Genomic DNA, 15,000 nt, shown 5'->3' on the forward strand with positions numbered 1-15,000 from the left:
TCGCCCTACCAAGTGCGCCCGCAACCCTGTACAGGGCCACTTCTTCACAAGGCTGGCAATCGGCTTCCCCGCTGCACGCGTGCGGCGCACAACCGGTGTGACGTGGAAGTGACGGGACACGTTCGTAAACCCATCGCGAACCGAGTACGACGCCCTACCAAGTGCGCCCGCAACCCTGTACAGGGTCACATCTTCACAAGGCTGGCAAGCGGCATTCCGCTGCGCGCGTGCGTCGTCCGAGCAGTTGCGTGATAAACGACCGTGTCGAAAGCCCAAACACCGCCGAGGCCAGTCGCCGCCGCCGCAAGGGCAGCCACGCAGCCTGGCGAGAGGCATCGTCTCGTGTAGCGTCGCCCCCGCCCCAACTGGAGTGGCCCAGTTTTTTGAACGGGACGGGAACTGCGAAGCACTTAGACCGACGGCGGACTACGACGAGAACGCCTTAAGCTTCGCCAACGTTTCGCCAACTCGTGCGGGAGACTTTTTCCGCTTCGCGGCAAGTCGTCGCGCCGTGCTCTCCGCATCAACCGCGTACGCAGCGAACCGCAAACGTCGGGCGCAGCCTCCTCACCTCCCTGCGCTTTGCGCGCGAACGTTCCCTGTTCGCGCGGCAAAGCCTGGAGGAGGCACGGCCCCGCAGCGTGTTCGAGCGCCCGGTCTACGGGACACCCTGCTTACTTCGAGGGCAACAAGCGCAACGCAAGGCTGCGATCTCGCGCACTTTGCGCACGGCTGGAGAAGCTTTGCTGGCCGGCTTTCGCTCCTCGTGTTTACCGTGCGTTAAAGTTGCGCGTCCGTGGCTCTCGCAGCTCTTGCGCGCCCGGTCGCAGAGAGGAGTACGCAACCTCGACCGCACTTTCCCTGCAGGCTTCCTTCCGACTCGAAGTCCTGCGGCGGTCTCAACGAGGTGCCACATCCTCAATGCAGTCGGTCGCCCCCGTTTCGGTTGGGCTCTGGCACGACGGTCGCCACCGTCTCGCCCTTGAGTGGCCGCTGTTGGCGCTCGCTGTGAGGTGTTCAGCGTGCTGTCCGTGTTGCCGACGCGGTCAAAACGAGTCGACGGCTCACGTTCCCTTGTGCGCCGAAGGCTCTCTTGATATGTGATCCGACCCTCAGACAGACGAAGCCAAGGGAAGACCCAAGGCCGCAATGTGCGTTCAAAGAATCAGTGCTCAGTGTGTCCTGCAATTCACACCAAGTCTCGCAGCTGGCTGCGTTCTTCATCGACCCGAGAACCGAGTGATCCACCGCTTAGAGTCGTGAAAAAGTGTTTGTTCAATTCCGTACAGTCAAAACCAAACGTTTCTGGCACTCGGCCAAACAGTGGCCAAGAAGGGCGCTTTTCAGCGCACGCTTGGACTCCAAAACTCTGCCGCGCCTTTTTCGGCTGCCGCAAATCGAGCAAACGGTGTGTTTCGGACGGCGTTTCGCTTTCGCTACTTGCGAGTGCTTTCGTGGTCCACCCCTCTATAAATACTCGGGAGGCGTCGAAGCCGGTTCTCCAAGCCGGACCCGTAGGTATCGTTGTGTGCTCGCTCTCATTGGCCCGCCTAACCAGAAAATGCCTGCGGTACACCCATTTGGATAAGAGTGCACGCAGATGCGGGCCTCGACGGCTACACATTTCCTCGGGCGGCCGCCTCCCGGCCTCCGTGGAGCGCGGGATGCACGGTCCCATCGACAAGCCTCTCCCGTTTTTACCGTGGCGTCGCGGTTCACCACGGCAGGCGGGTCGGTCTCCTCCGCATAAAAAGGGGGACCCCCGCTTTTTGTTCCACGAAATCGCACAAGCTTTTTTCGCATCCACGGTTTGCCACCGCACACCAAAATGCCGATCCGGCTGCCTACTTTAGCCAACAGGTGGAGCCAGGCGCGCCGTACTTGCGCGGCACTTCCCACGTCCACCGAAGTCGGTGCCAAGGACCACTTTCGGCGCCGGAGCCGCGTACGAGCCTACTCGAGGCGGAAGAACGAAGCCAGCAAGGGCCTGGCCGCAAGTGCGTTCAATTGTCGGGACGTCCAAGTCCCTCGTTCTTCCGTGCTTCCTCTTTCGGCAAGTCGTTGCGGCACCTTCCCAAAGCGCGCAGACCCGCTAATCGCGACGAGCGCGACGTGGCCGTGCCGCCTTTCCCTCGGCAGCAAGCAAAACGCCTGGCAACGTCGACGCTCCCCTAACCGCGATCTCGCACCGTGTTTCGTGTGGCGAATTCAAAAGCCGGCCGGCGCTGCTGCAACCATTACGGTCGGTACGCATACGCCGCGGAGGGCGGGACGGTCATCGGAGCGTGCGGTTCCTCCATCGAGTACTGCGCACCTCGGCCGTCGCATCGCCGTGCCATGACCGGCCGCGCGTCAACGCGAACCGGTGCCAGCGAGATCCCTCGCCTGCAAGAACCGACCGGCAGCCTCCGTCACCCGAGGACGCGGAGGCGCTTGCCGCGGACGGCGGGACGGTATGCACTGGTGCACAGCGGACCCGTCACATCGCCAGTTCCTTGACCGACCGCCGACGCTTGTGCCGTTCCTCTCGTACTTGGCAGTCGCCGCGCGATTGTCGGGTCTCGTTCTTGCACGCTCGAACGGTCGGGAGGGCACTCGGCTGGCGTTTCGGGAACGCGCAGCCTCGCCTTCTACCGACGTAACCACGACTCGCCGTTCGCGCTCCGCCGCTCCTGTTTACAGTACTAGGCGGTCCCGCAGCGGTCGGGTCGCGCATTTCGAGCGCTTCGAGCCACGGTGCAGTGGCGGGTCGAAAGCCGACCTATGAGTGCGTTGCGCCGTTTGTACCCGCGTCCGCCACCTGGCCGACCGTCCAAGGTCGCGGTGTTGGCGTCCGCTGGGCGCAACAATTTGTCACGGGGTGCCGCTCCACATTCAGGCAGCCCCGTGGGGAAAAGCCGACCCCGCGTCCAAACGGGGTCAGCGGCAGAAAGTGTCGGGCGCAGACGCAGCTGAGGCGCTCACCCTTCACAATCCGTTAATGATCCTTCCGCAGGTTCACCTACGGAAACCTTGTTACGACTTTTACTTCCTCTAAATGATCAAGTTTGGTCATCTTTCCAACAGACCGGCGCAACCGAAAGGCCGCGCCGGACATCGGTCCGAAGACCTCACTAAATCATTCAATCGGTAGTAGCGACGGGCGGTGTGTACAAAGGGCAGGGACGTAATCAACGCGAGCTTATGACTCGCGCTTACTGGGAATTCCTCGTTCAAGGGGAACAATTGCAAGCCCCTATCCCAATCACGAAAGAAGTTCCACGGGTTACCCAGTCTTTTCAGACAGGGATAAAGACACGCTGCTTCCTTCAGTGTAGCGCGCGTGCGGCCCCGGACATCTAAGGGCATCACAGACCTGTTATTGCTCTGTTTCGTGCGGCTAGGAGCCGCTTGTCCCTCTAAGAAGGTTGTAAGGTGCTGGGAACCCCGCACCTATTTAATAGGCTAGAGTCTCGTTCGTTATCGGAATTAACCAGACAAATCGCTCCACCAACTAAGAACGGCCATGCACCACCATCCACCGAATCAAGAAAGAGCTCTCAATCTGTCAATCCTCCCAGTGTCCGGGCCGGGTAAGTTTTCCCGTGTTGAGTCAAATTAAGCCGCAGGCTCCACTCCTGGTGGTGCCCTTCCGTCAATTCCTTTAAGTTTCAGCTTTGCAACCATACTTCCCCCGGAACCCAAATACTTTGGTTTCCCGGAAGCTGCCCGCCGAGTCATTTGAGTAACTCAGGCGGATCGCTGGTTGGCATCGTTTATGGTCAGAACTAGGGCGGTATCTGATCGCCTTCGAACCTCTGACTTTCGTTCTTGATCAATGAAAACATTCTTGGCAAATGCTTTCGCAGTAGTTCGTCTTGCGACGGTCCAAGAATTTCACCTCTAGCGCCGCAATACGAATGCCCCCGTCCGTCCCTCTTAATCATTACCTCGTATTCCAAAAACCAACAGAACAGAAACGAGGTCTTGTTCTATTATTCCATGCAAGTTTATTCAGGCGACTCGCCTGCGTTGAGCACTCTAATTTTTTCAAAGTAAAAGCACCGGCCATCTCGAGGCACACAATGAAGTGCACCAAGAAAGAACCGGCATGATGTTCAGTCCGAGCCGTCGCATCGGGTAGATGCACTACTCGTCTGGAACTGAGATCCAACTACGAGCTTTTTAACCGCAGCAGCTTTAGTATACGCTATTGGAGCTGGAATTACCGCGGCTGCTGGCACCAGACTTGCCCTCCAATTGATCCTCGTTAAAGGATTTAGAGTGTACTCATTTCAATTACGGGGCCTCAAAAGAGTCCCGTATTGTTATTTTTCGTCACTACCTCCCCGTGCCGGGAGTGGGTAATTTGCGCGCCTGCTGCCTTCCTTGGATGTGGTAGCCGTTTCTCAGGCTCCCTCTCCGGAATCGAACCCTGATTCTCCGTTACCCGTAACAACCATGGTAAGCAAGTAACCTACCATCGAAAGTTGATAAGGCAGACACTTGAAAGAAACGTCGCCGGCTCGTGGCCATGCGATCAGCACAAAGTTATCCAGAGTCACCACACAATACGGGCCGAAACCCGATCGATCTTGGTCTAATAAAAGCACCCGTTACCCAAAGGGCTCCAGGCTCACTGCATGTATTAGCTCTAGAATTGCCACAGTTATCCAAGTAGGAAGAAACGATCTAAGGAACCATAACTGATTTAATGAGCCATTCGCGGTTTCGCCTTATTTCGGCATGTACTTAGACATGCATGGCTTAATCTTTGAGACAAGCATATGATTACTGGCAGGATCAACCAGGTAATCGTTCGACTGCGCGTCCGTCCTCGCCTTCGGCGGGCCGGACGCAGTCTGTGTGCGGCGGAGGCCACCTTCAGGCGCCCCAACACGCTTATTTTGCACTCCGAGATGACGGCGTTCGAGCTCGCTACGGCACAACCTTCCCGAAAGACGAGTGGGAGCCGTGCGGCAAGAAGCACGTTCATGCTCGCTCTTTTTCGTTGCATCGACTCGGTCGCGCCGTGCGGGTTGCCCAAGCCCGCTGCACTGTCGGTGGACCGGCCGGAACTAGCAACGGAGCCGAGACTGCAAAGCCGCCAGACGACGGGTCACGCCCGCGTCTTCGGCGCTTTCGCATCTGAATCGCCCGAGGACGACACGGAACACACCTCGATATCGTGGTAAAACGGCACCGTCCGACAACCAGCCCCTAACGCATCAAGCGGATGAGGCTGCAGACGACTGCCGTGGATTCCCCTGGAGCAGACCCGAGGACACGCTTGACGAGGCCGAAGCCCGCCGCATATCAGACACCCGGTCGCTTTCGCGTACGCCGCTCACGAGAACCCCCACATAATAGCAGCGATAAGTACCCAGACCTCCTTGGGCACTAATACGAGCGTACTCGAGAAAATTTCACCGCGGGTGTGCCCCGAAACGTGTGGCACGTTGAGCGTGCCACAAGTCTACGTCGCTCTCAAACCCGCCGAGGTCGTAGAATTTGCGACCCTACTCACGAAATTCCCACCGAGGATACGGCCGCAAACGTACCGCACCTTGGGTAGGCCACGAGTTTGTGCAACACTACGCTGACGGCACAGCACCGAGGTCGTGCGCGCACGCACGGGAAAATTCCGCCGCGGTTTCTGCCGAAAACGTGAGGCACCACGACTCTCCGCAAGTTCGCGTCGACTGCGAAAGACCGAAGTCGTGAACGACGTGTCCGCTACTCGCCGCCGACACGCTGGACACCAAACGTACAACGACTCGACGGCGTCGTAGAGGCCCACGACGCGGTTTTCCTTAACGACGTCTCGGCGTGGCACCGACAGGTTAGAACGGCCGACCAACGTTCCCTGTCCGCCGTTCGGCTCAGTCGAAGGGCTCGGCGACTTCGGCAACGCTGCGAAGCCGCACGGTGACGCACGCCATGTCCCCATTTTTTTTTTTTTTTTTCTTTCTGCGTCTGCCGGGGTGCCCCTATAATAGCAGCGATAAGCACCCAGACCGCCGTGGGTCGCTCGCCCCGGCTGACGTGGTTTTTCGTACTCCTGCGGCGGTCGCCGTCAAGCACGTCCAAATACGCTACTTTCGTGGGCGCATTCACGCTCTTTCGCTTCGCCGGAGTGCCAGCACTCACTCTGCCAAAAACGGCGAACATCCGAGCGGCGGTTCCCACTTTTGCGTCGGCGTCGCAAACCCCGCCCCGGCAGACGAGGTTTGCCGTACTCGTGCGACGGTGGCCGGCGGGCACGTCGAAAGACGCCGATATCGTGCGCGAATTGGCGCACCTTGGCTTCACCGGAGTGCCGCCACTGACTCCTCCAAAAACGGCGAAGATCCGAGCGGCGCTTCCCACTTTCGCATCGGCGTCCCGAACTCCGCCCCGGCTGACGCGGTTTACCGTACTCGTGCGACGGTCGCCGGCGAGCACGTGGAAAGACGCCGATATCGTGCCCGAATCGGCTCCGTTCGGCTTCGCCGGAGTGCCAGCACTGGCTCGGCGAAAGACGACGAACATCCGAGCGACGGTTCTCACTATTGCGTACGCGTCGCAAACCCCGCCCCGGCAGACGCACTTTGCCGTACTCGTGCGACGGTCGCCGGCGAGCACGTAGAAAGACGCCGATATCGTGCCGGAATCGGCCCCGTTTGGCTTCGCCGGAGTGCCAGCACTCACTCGGCCACAAACGGCGAACATCCGAGCGGCGGTTCCCACTTAGCCGTCGGCGTCCCGAACTCCGCCCCGGCAGACGCGGTTGCCGAGCTCGTGCGACTAGCGACCGCGAAGCCGTCTCGCGACGCCGCTTTCGTGCGCGGCTCCCACTGCGACCTGGGTCACCCGAGGTCGACGAGCAAGAAAGAATGTCGAAAAAAAATTTTTTTTTTTTTTGCGTCTGCCGGGGTGCCCCTATAATAGCAGCGATAAGCACCCAGACCGCCATGGGTCGCTCGCCCCGGCTGACGTGGTTTTTCGTTTTCCTGCGGTGGTCGTCGTCAAGCACGTCCAAACACGCCACTTTCGTGGGCGCATTCGCGCTCTTTCGCTTCGCCGGAGTGCCAGCACTCACTCTGCCAAAAACGGCGAACATCCTAGTGGCGGTTCCCACTTTTGCGTCGGCGTCGCCAACCCCGCCCCGGCATACGCGGTTTGCCGTACTCGTGCGGCGGTGGCCGGCGGGCACGTCGAAAGACACCGATATCGTGCGCGAGTCGATGCTTCTTGGTCTCGCAGGAGGGCCGCCACTCACTCCTGCAAAAACGGCGAAGATCCGAGCGGCGCTTCCCACTTTTTCGTCGGCATCGCAAACCTCGCCCCGGCAGACGCGCTTTGCCGTACTCGTGCGACGGTCGCCGGCGAGCACGTCGAAATACGCCGATATCGTGCCCGAATCGGCCCCGTTTCGCTTCGCCGGAGTGCCAGCACTCACTCGGCCAAAAACGGCGAACATCCGAGCAGCGGTACCCACTTAGCCGTCGGCATCCCGAACTCCGCGCCGGCTGACGCGGTTGCCGAGCTCGTGCGACTAGCGACCGCGAACGCGTCTCGCGACGCCGCTTTCGTGCGCGGCTCCCATTGCGACCTGGGTTACCCGAGCTCGACCAGCAAAAAAGAAGGTCGAAAAAAAATTTTTTTTTTCTGCGTCTGCCGGGGTGCCCCTATAATAGCAGCGATAAGCACCCAGACCGCCGTGGGTCGCTCGCCCCGGCTGACGTGGTTTTTCGTACTCCTGCAGCGGTCGCCGTCAAGCACGTCCAAATACGCCACTTTCGTGGGCGCTTTCGCGCTCTTTCGCGTCGCCGGTGTGCCAGCACTCACTCTGCCAAAAACGGCGAACATCCTAGTGGCGGTTCCCACTTTTGCGTCGGCGTCGCCAACCCCGCCCCGGCATACGCGGTTTGCCGTACTCGTGCGGCGGTGGCCGGCGGGCACGTCGAAAGACACCGATATCGTGCGCGAGTCGATGCTTCTTGGTCTCGCAGGAGGGCCGCCACTCACTCCTGCAAAAACGGCGAAGATCCGAGCGGCGCTTCCCACTTTTTCGTCGGCATCGCAAACCTCGCCCCGGCAGACGCGCTTTGCCGTACTCGTGCGACGGTCGCCGGCGAGCACGTCGAAATACGCCGATATCGTGCCCGAATCGGCCCCGTTTCGCTTCGCCGGAGTGCCAGCACTCACTCGGCCAAAAACGGCGAACATCCGAGCAGCGGTACCCACTTAGCCGTCGGCATCCCGAACTCCGCGCCGGCTGACGCGGTTGCCGAGCTCGTGCGACTAGCGACCGCGAACGCGTCTCGCGACGCCGCTTTCGTGCGCGGCTCCCATTGCGACCTGGGTTACCCGAGCTCGACCAGCAAAAAAGAAGGTCGAAAAAAAATTTTTTTTTTCTGCGTCTGCCGGGGTGCCCCTATAATAGCAGCGATAAGCACCCAGACCGCCGTGGGTCGCTCGCCCCGGCTGACGTGGTTTTTCGTACTCCTGCAGCGGTCGCCGTCAAGCACGTCCAAATACGCCACTTTCGTGGGCGCTTTCGCGCTCTTTCGCGTCGCCGGTGTGCCAGCACTCACTCTGCCAAAAACGGCCAACATCCGAGCGGCGGTTCCCACTTTTGCGTCGGCGTCGTAAACCCCGCCCCGGCAGACGCGGTTTGCCCTACTCGTTCGACGGTCGCCGGCGAGCGCGTCGAAAGACGCCGATATCGTGCGCTAATTGGCGCTCCTTGGCTTCTCCGGAGTGCCGCCACTCACTCCTCCAAAAACGGCGAAGATCCGAGCGGCGTTCTCCACTTTCGCATCGGCGTCCCGAACTCCGCCCGGGCTGACGCGGTTTACCGTACTCGTGCGACGGTCGCCGCCGGGCACGTCGAAAGACGCCGATATCGTGCCGTAATCGGCCCCGTTTGGCTTCGCCCGAGTGCCAGCACTCACTCGGCCAAAAACGGCGAACATCCGAGCAGCGTTTCCCACTTTCGCATCGGCGTCCCGAAGCCCGCCCCGGCAGACGCGGTTTGCCCTACTCGAGCGACGGTCGCCGGCGATCACGTCGAAAGGCGCCGAATTCGTGCACGAATCGATGCTTCTTGGTCTCGCAGGAGGGCCGCCACTCACTCCTGCAAAAACGGCGAAGATCCGAGTTGCGCTTCCCACTTTTTCGTCGGCGTCCCGAACTACGCCCCGGCTGACGCGGTTTACCGTACTCGTGCGACGGTCGCCGGCGGGCACTTCAAAATACGCCGATTTCGTGGGCGCATTCACGCTGTTTCGCTTCCCCGGAGTGCCAACACTCACTCTGCCGAAAGCGGCGATCATCCGAGCGGCGGTTCCCACTTTTGCGTCGGCTTCGCAAACGGCGCCCCGGCAGACGCGCTCGTGCGACGTACTCGTGCGACGGTCGCCGGCGAGCACGTCGAAAGACGCCGATATCGTGCTCGAATCGACCCCGTTTCGCTTCGCCGGAGTGCTGCCAGTCACGGCGCAGAGAACGGCGAACAAGTGTTTTTTTTTTTTTTTCCTAGAATTTGTGTTATAGAAGGCACATTTGATATCGGACGATAATTTTCAACTTTATCACGCGCACCGATTTTCGTGTAGAGGTTTGCAAGTTTATGGGAATTTCTCCACTTGGAATAATGCGATTTAGTAGTACTACGAGAACTTCATGGATGTACTCAAGGGTACGGGGCAAGTCAGTTACGTCAACACCTGCAGATTTTTTACACTTCAAACTGAAAATTGTTGGTTGTGAGTCCTCGTGTGATATTAAAGGCCGATTCGCTAACACATAGAACAAAGAAAGAAAGGAAGAAAAAACGCCCGCGCTCGCTCAAGAAACCTGGGTTCGCAACAAGTGGCAACAACAAGCAACCGAGCGAGTGCGCCAAAACCCGTGGCGGCCGAACAAACGCGAAGTCCCAACCGCGTCAGCCGGGGCGGCACGGGACAGGAAAAATCACTTCAGCCGGGGCGGCGGGGCACCGAATAAACCTCGTCACCTCGTCGCAGGATAAAAGAGGAAACAAAAAGTCTAAACAGCGTCTGCTGGAGCGAATGCGTAATAAAACAACAACAACAACAAAAAAAAAACACCCGCGCTCAAGAAGTCTGCAATCCTCACAAAAGGCGACTGTGACCGAGCAGCGTCAGCCGGGGCCGTGCGGAAACGGAAAAACCGCGACTACCGGGGCGTCGAGGCACCGAAAAATCCACTTCAGCCGCGGCGAAAAAAAAAACAAAAAGAAAGACGGAGGGGGGGGGGGGGGAACCACGTCTGCCGGGGCGAAGGAAAAAAAAAAACGCGTCTGCCGGGGCGAGCCCGGGTGCGGCACCACCGGGAAAACTGTGGCAAACAGACATGGCGATCGAGTGAGTGGGCCGCCAGCCAGGCTCAGCCAAAAAGTGCAAAGTCCGAACTGCGTCAGCCGGGGCGGCAAAAACCGCGTCAGCCGGGGCGGCGCAAAAAACCGCGTCTGCCGGGGCGGCACGAAACCGCGTCAGCCGGGGCGGGGCGAAAACTGCGTCAGCCGGGGCGAAAAGAAAAAAAAAAAACGCGTCTGCCGGGGCAAGCCCGGGTGCGGCACCACCGGGAAAACTGTGGCAAACAGACATGGCGATCGAGTGAGTGGGCCGCCAGCCAGGCACAGCCGAAAAGTGCAAAGTCCGAAACGTGTCAGCCGGGGCGACGCAAAAACCGCGTCAGCCGGGGCGGCGCGAAAACCGCGTCAGCCGGGGCGGCACGAAACCGCGTCAGCCGGGGCGGCGCGAAAACTGCGTCAGCCGGGGCGGCGCGAAAACCTCGTCAGCCGGGGCGAGCGAAAAGGGGGGGGGGGGGAACCACGTCTGCCGGGGCGAAAGAAAAAAAAACGCGTCTGCCGGGGCGAGCCCGGGTGCGGCACCACCGGGAAGACTGTGGCAAACAGACATGGCGATCGAGTGAGTGGGCCGCCAGCCAGGCTCAGCCCAAAAAGTGCCAAGTCCGAACTGCGTCAGCCGGGGCGGCAAAAACCGCGTCAGCCGGGGCGGCGCGAAAACCGCGTCTGCCGGGGCGGCGCGAAAACTGCGTCTGCCGGGGCGAGCCCGGGTGCGGCACCACCGGGAAAACTGTGGCAAACAGACATGGCGATCGAGTGAGTGGGCCGCCAGCCAGGCACAGCCGAAAAGTGCTAAGTCCGAACTGCGTCTGCCGGGGCGGCACGAAACCGCGTCAGCCGGGGCGGCGCGAAAACCGCGTCTGCCGGGGCGGCACGAAACCGCGTCAGCCGGGGCGGCGCGAAAACTGCGTCAGCCGGGGCGAGCCCGGGTGCGGCACCACCGGGAAAACTGTGGCAAACAGACATGGCGATCGAGTGAGTGGGCCGCCAGCCAGGCACAGCCGAAAAGTGCTAAGTCCGAACTGCGTCTGCCGGGGCGGCACGAAACCGCGTCAGCCGGGGCGGCGCGAAAACCGCGTCTGCCGGGGCGGCACGAAACCGCGTCAGCCGGGGCGGCGCGAAAACTGCGTCAGCCGGGGCGAGCCCGGGTGCGGCACCACCGGGAAAACTGTGGCAAACAGACATGGCGATCGAGTGAGTGGGCCGCCAGCCAGGCACAGCCGAAAAGTGCTAAGTCCGAACTGCGTCAGCCGGGGCGGCAAAAACCGCGTCAGCCGGGGCGGCGCAAAAAACCGCGTCTGCCGGGGCGGCACGAAACCGCGTCAGCCGGGGCGGCGCGAAAACTGCGTCAGCCGGGGCGAAAGAAAAAAAAAAAAACGCGTCTGCCGGGGCGAGCCCGGGTGCGGCACCACCGGGAAAACTGTGGCAAACAGACATGGCGATCGAGTGAGTGGGCCGCCAGCCAGGCACAGCCGAAAAGTGCTAAGTCCGAACTGCGTCTGCCGGGGCGGCACGAAACCGCGTCAGCCGGGGCGGCGCGAAAACCGCGTCTGCCGGGGCGGCACGAAACCGCGTCAGCCGGGGCGGCGCGAAAACTGCGTCAGCCGGGGCGAGCCCGGGTGCGGCACCACCGGGAAAACTGTGGCAAACAGACATGGCGATCGAGTGAGTGGGCCGCCAGCCAGGCACAGCCGAAAAGTGCTAAGTCCGAACTGCGTCTGCCGGGGCGGCACGAAACCGCGTCAGCCGGGGCGGCGCGAAAACCGCGTCTGCCGGGGCGGCACGAAACCGCGTCAGCCGGGGCGGCGCGAAAACTGCGTCAGCCGGGGCGAGCCCGGGTGCGGCACCACCGGGAAAACTGTGGCAAACAGACATGGCGATCGAGTGAGTGGGCCGCCAGCCAGGCACAGCCGAAAAGTGCAAAGTCCGAACCGTGTCAGCCGGGGCGACGCAAAAACCGCGTCAGCCGGGGCGGCGCGAAAACCGCGTCAGCCGGGGCGGCACGAAACCGCGTCAGCCGGGGCGGCGCGAAAACTGCGTCAGCCGGGGCGGCGCGAAAACCTCGTCAGCCGGGGCGAGCGAAAAGGGGGGGGGGGGAACCACGTCTGCCGGGGCGAAAGAAAAAAAAAACGCGTCTGCCGGGGCGAGCCCGGGTGCGGCACCACCGGGAAGACTGTGGCAAACAGACATGGCGATCGAGTGAGTGGGCCGCCAGCCAGGCTCAGCCCAAAAAGTGCCAAGTCCGAACTGCGTCAGCCGGGGCGGCAAAAACCGCGTCAGCCGGGGCGGCGCGAAAACCGCGTCTGCCGGGGCGGCGCGAAAACTGCGTCAGCCGGGGCGAGCCCGGGTGCGGCACCACCGGGAAAACTGTGGCTAACAGACATGGCGATCGAGTGAGTGGGCCACCAGCCAGGCTCAGCCAAAAAGTGCCAAGTCCGAACTGCGTCAGCCGGGGCGGCAAAAACCGCGTCAGCCGGGGCGGTGCAAAAAAACCGCGTCTGCCGGGGCGGCACGAAACCGCGTCAGCCGGGGCGGCGCGAAAACTGCGTCAGCCGGGGCGAAAGAAAAAAAAAAACGCGTCTGCCGGGGCGAGCCCGGGTGCGGCACCACCGGGAAAACTGTGGCAAACAGACATGGCGATCGAGTGAGTGGGCCGCCAGCCAGGCACAGCCGAAAAGTGCTAAGTCCGAACTGCGTCTGCCGGGGCGGCACGAAACCGCGTCAGCCGGGGCGGCGCGAAAACCGCGTCTGCCGGGGCGGCACGAAACCGCGTCAGCCGGGGCGGCGCGAAAACTGCGTCAGCCGGGGCGAGCCCGGGTGCGGCACCACCGGGAAAACTGTGGCAAACAGACATGGCGATCGAGTGAGTGGGCCGCCAGCCAGGCACAGCCGAAAAGTGCTAAGTCCGAACTGCGTCTGCCGGGGCGGCACGAAACCGCGTCAGCCGGGGCGGCGCGAAAACCGCGTCTGCCGGGGCGGCACGAAACCGCGTCAGCCGGGGCGGCGCGAAAACTGCGTCAGCCGGGGCGAGCCCGGGTGCGGCACCACCGGGAAAACTGTGGCAAACAGACATGGCGATCGAGTGAGTGGGCCGCCAGCCAGGCACAGCCGAAAAGTGCTAAGTCCGAACTGCGTCAGCCGGGGCGGCAAAAACCGCGTCAGCCGGGGCGGCGCAAAAAACCGCGTCTGCCGGGGCGGCACGAAACCGCGTCAGCCGGGGCGGCGCGAAAACTGCGTCAGCCGGGGCGAAAGAAAAAAAAAACGCGTCTGCCGGGGCGAGCCCGGGTGCGGCACCACCGGGAAAACTGTGGCAAACAGACATGGCGATCGAGTGAGTGGGCCGCCAGCCAGGCACAGCCGAAAAGTGCTAAGTCCGAACTGCGTCTGCCGGGGCGGCACGAAACCGCGTCAGCCGGGGCGGCGCGAAAACCGCGTCTGCCGGGGCGGCACGAAACCGCGTCAGCCGGGGCGGCGCGAAAACTGCGTCAGCCGGGGCGAGCCCGGGTGCGGCACCACCGGGAAAACTGTGGCAAACAGACATGGCGATTGAGTGAGTGGGCCGCCAGCCAGGCACAGCCGAAAAGTGCTAAGTCCGAACTGCGTCTGCCGGGGCGGCACGAAACCGCGTCAGCCGGGGCGGCGCGAAAACCGCGTCTGCCGGGGCGGCACGAAACCGCGTCAGCCGGGGCGGCGCGAAAACTGCGTCAGCCGGGGCGAGCCCGGGTGCGGCACCACCGGGAAAACTGTGGCAAACAGACATGGCGATCGAGTGAGTGGGCCGCCAGCCAGGCACAGCCGAAAAGTGCTAAGTCCGAACTGCGTCTGCCGGGGCGGCACGAAACCGCGTCAGCCGGGGCGGCGCGAAAACCGCGTCTGCCGGGGCGGCACGAAACCGCGTCAGCCGGGGCGGCGCGAAAACTGCGTCAGCCGGGGCGAGCCCGGGTGCGGCACCACCGGGAAAACTGTGGCAAACAGACATGGCGATCGAGTGAGTGGGCCGCCAGCCAGGCACAGCCGAAAAGTGCAAAGTCCGAACCGTGTCAGCCGGGGCGACGCAAAAACCGCGTCAGCCGGGGCGGCGCGAAAACCGCGTCTGCCGGGGCGGCACGAAACCGCGTCAGCCGGGGCGGCGCGAAAACTGCGTCAGCCGGGGCGAGCCCGGGTGCGGCACCACCGGGAAAACTGTGGCAAACAGACATGGCGATCGAGTGAGTGGGCCGCCAGCCAGGCACAGCCGAAAAGTGCTAAGTCCGAACTGCGTCAGCCGGGGCGGCAAAAACCGCGTCAGCCGGGGCGGCGCAAAAACCGCGTCTGCCGGGGCGAAATAAAAAAAAAAACAAAGAAAAAAGCCCGCGCTTAATCAAAAGAAAACAAAGAAAAAAGCTTGCGCTTAATCAAAAGAAAACAAACAAAAAAAGTTCGCGCTTAAGCCTGGCGGTGGAACCACCGGGGCAAACAGACCTGGCGATCGAGTGAGTGGGCCGCCAGCCAGGCACAGCCAAAAAGTGCAAAGTCCGAACCGCGTCAGCCGGGGCGGCGCGAAAACCGCGTCAGCCGGGGCGGCGCGAAAACCGCGTCAGCCGGGGCGGCGCAAAAACCGCGTCAGCCGGGGCGGCGCAAAAACTGCGTCAGCCGGGGCGGCA

The 15,000-nt window shown here is 62.0% G+C and overlaps 2 non-coding genes across 2 annotated transcripts; both read right to left on the reverse strand.

Annotated features, from left to right (window-relative positions):
* Positions 1 to 1,106: 1,106 nt before the first annotated feature.
* Positions 1,107 to 1,259, reverse strand: LOC142794457 (5.8S ribosomal RNA). Its single transcript, XR_012892356.1, has one exon. It is a non-coding gene; the product is annotated as a 5.8S ribosomal RNA (ribosomal RNA).
* Positions 1,260 to 2,978: 1,719 nt separating this feature from the next.
* LOC142794468 (small subunit ribosomal RNA) lies at positions 2,979 to 4,793 on the reverse strand. Its single transcript, XR_012892367.1, has one exon. It is a non-coding gene; the product is annotated as a small subunit ribosomal RNA (ribosomal RNA).
* Positions 4,794 to 15,000: the final 10,207 nt, after the last annotated feature.

This window comes from Rhipicephalus microplus, unplaced genomic scaffold, assembly GCF_043290135.1.
Source record: "Rhipicephalus microplus isolate Deutch F79 unplaced genomic scaffold, USDA_Rmic scaffold_429, whole genome shotgun sequence".
NCBI lineage: Eukaryota > Metazoa > Arthropoda > Arachnida > Ixodida > Ixodidae > Rhipicephalus > Rhipicephalus microplus.